This window comes from Cimex lectularius, unplaced genomic scaffold, assembly GCF_000648675.2.
Source record: "Cimex lectularius strain Harlan isolate CLEC.00 unplaced genomic scaffold, Clec_2.1 scaffold39, whole genome shotgun sequence".
Taxonomy (NCBI): domain Eukaryota; kingdom Metazoa; phylum Arthropoda; class Insecta; order Hemiptera; family Cimicidae; genus Cimex; species Cimex lectularius.
In genome coordinates, this window is record NW_019392653.1 from 28,912 (window position 1) to 32,195 (window position 3,284).

The following is a 3,284-nucleotide window of genomic DNA, read 5'->3' on the forward strand; positions in this document are numbered from 1 at the left end:
TTACAAAAAAAGGCCCACTTAAAATTAACAAAGAACTTTGGAAACCCATAAAATGTAATCTTCTAACTGATTTTGTATATTTTCCGTAAGGTTACTATTAAAAAAAGCAAATCTCATAAAGTTTCCATAGCTTTTTCTACCAATGTAATTAAATTTACAACATTATTAGCATTTTAGTAGTTATGGGTCTTTTATGTAAAGTAAAATATCTAACCACGATTGGTACTTAGACTTTGGGCAATAGGGACGTTTTGGTCTAATTTGAAGTGTAGAATAACATCCAGAATTAATGACAACGATAATAATATAACTCGCGGGACACCCTGTATAAATAAAAGGTTTCTTCAGGCTACTGAAGAAAGAAGAAAAAAACCGATTTGTATTTTAAAAATTAAAATGTAAAGAAAAAAATTGTATAAAAATATAATGAGTTTTCGTAAGGGATGTTGCGGGTCAAGAGATATCAAAAGAAGAAAAGGGTTTGAGGACTGGATTAAAAATGCCCTAGGATCCTTTTGTGCAAATATCTTTGGAATCAAGTTTGCAGCTTTATCAGATAACCAGACGCGGATACAAAATTGTGTCAGTCCTACAGAACACAATCGACTTTTATGTATTTACTCTTTCATTTATTTTTTTAATTTGAGCATGTTTATGTATACTAACATTTTAATTATCTTTATCAGATTATGCTTAATTATATAAATACTCAGGGGATAGGGGGAGTGGGGAATACGAGAGGCAGCCACAAAGGCTACTGCACCTCTATTGTGCTCCTCTGTTAATTATAACTAACTGGCCAGATTCAGGCTATTAACCAGCCTCCGCAGCTTTGCCAGCGGTTTCTTGGTGCAGGATCTTGCTTGTGGTGTTTCTTGTCCTAGTTGCAAAAACCACACCTACATAGACCTTCGCAGAAACATAAAATGTGTTCTGCGATCTTCTCCCCTTCCTGGCAGTATCTGCACAGTGTTTCTTCTGTCTGTTCTCCTATCCTGTGCATGTGCTTTCTTAGATGGCAGTGCCCTGTTAGGAGTACAACCAGAATCCTGGTTCGGTTGCGGTTGTCTTCCAGTAATTCTTTTGTAAGTTTTGCGGATGGTCCTTCCATGAATCTCTTTGCGTGCCTCATACCTGTGGCATTGTTCCACCAGGTTTTGGACTCATTAAGGATTCATTTTAAATTATATCCACTTTTGTGGCAGGCTGCTAGCCCGCAGTAGGGTTCTGGGCCAAGAGAGTCATGTTGGCTCCCTCTTTGGCCAACATGTCAACCTTTTCGTTGCCTCTATGCCCCGAATGTCCAGGGACCTATGCCAGGGTCAGGTCATTAGTGTCGTTGACTTCCGTCTGGGCCTCCATGCAGTTCCAAATATTCTTTGCCTTCGCCTCGCACCAGGCTGTCAGAGAAAATTGGTATCTTTCAGGAATGTATTCTTAGTCTTTTTATCTCTCTGGCGCATTGTTCAATCGCTATGATTCCAGACTGGAAAACTGTAGCATACTTGCCTAGGTTTACCGTCAGTTCGGTCTTGGGGTTCATCCCAAAGGCCCCAGCTCCCGTACCCTAGTAGGTTTTGGAGCCACCAGTATACCAGTAGGAATATTCCTTTATTGGTGCTCCCTTGACCCATTATTACCGTTCTGATATCAGTACTTTTTACTTCTTGTTGAAGTTGTAATTTGGAGCAGTGCCATCAATTGGCATACCTAGAATGGCATCTGCCGAATTTACTCCCTCAGTTTCTATTGTTTATTCCCATGGCCTATCCTAGCAGATGGTTGTCAATTTGTGATCCTGTGAGCTACTGCTCTGGCTTCTCCTTGGATTCAAATGTGAAGTGGCGGGAGGTTTATCAAAACTTACAGGGCCGCAGTTAATTAATTATAAACTCAATTAATTATATACAATTTTTTTCGAAATGAAAAATTTGTGGCACAGGCGGGATTCGAACCCACGACTTTCGGCTTGATACGTTGCTGTTCTACCACTTGAGCTACCGTGACTTCGATCGCCCATGGCACAAAAATCTCATTTCGGCAATAAATTGGAATAAAACGGGGAGTCGTAATGAGATTTTTGTGCCATGGGCGATCGAAGTCACGGTAGCTCAAGTGGTAGAACAGCGGCGTATCTAGCCGAAAGTCGTTGGTTCGAATCCCGCCAGTAACATAAATTTTTAATTTAGAAAAAATTGTGTATAATAATTAATTTAGCATGTTTATGTATGTTTATTATGTTATAAATATTAACAAAAGTATAGATTAATGTGTTTTATGTAACTCATAGAATTATATGGAAAGATTTTTCGACGTGCAGGTTGTTGATTTTTCGAGAAAGTACATATTGAAATAAATAAAAATATAGGACAAATAAGGCTAATAATGTTGTAAAATTGTTGATAATTACAAAGGGGATAAAACAAACCCTTATGAAACACTCAAAAGTCGTGCTGGTTTAGCTTAACGATTGAAAACAGTATCTTTAAATGTAAAAAAGTTTGACGATTTTTTTGAAGTTGATATTTTAAATTGGTTCAGATAGAATAGTGTACTTATATTTGGAATAAAATAATTTGGCAAATCCTAGGGTTTTCTCTATAAACAAGACTCGTTAGCGGAGAGGTCGAGGGTTATGAAAACGGTGTCATAAAACGTTATGGGTTCGGCCTGAACGGAGACCTAAGGGTGCAATCTCTCCCGTAATACCTTCCACCTCATTGTTTAGAGCGACCTGTAATTTTTCCGGATAATAGTCGTTGAAATTAACCACCCCTTTGTCTTCCACCCTTCCCCGCCGACTACTTAATTCCCCCAGAGGGCCTTTTGTCCTCGGCCGGTCGCTACCTTTCATCTTTTAAAAAGGGGCCGGGGGTGCGCCGCAACAAAGCGGCCCGAGGCGACAAATAAGACCGGCCTACGCCACTAGAAAAAAGGGAGAAACTACGATTATATATTCTGAAAATGCTCCTGCACCGTAATTGGTACTCGGCCTAAACAAAAGGGAACTCAAATTGGACAAAAACAAGGATAATGCGGCCATTTCTTTAAAACAAACTCTAATCTTATTAATCCGACTTTCTCTAATTTCTGGTTAATTTTTTTGTCATAAAACTAGTTCATTTTTTAAAGCATAATTGTTCTTCAGACAATGTAATTAAAATACAGATATTTCTTTTAAATAAATTTAATTTATTCTCTCTTCTTTCTCAAAATTACTTTTAAAATCTCTCTTTTAAAATTTCATTCGCATGTAATGTAACGTATGTGTTTTTCTGTTTCAG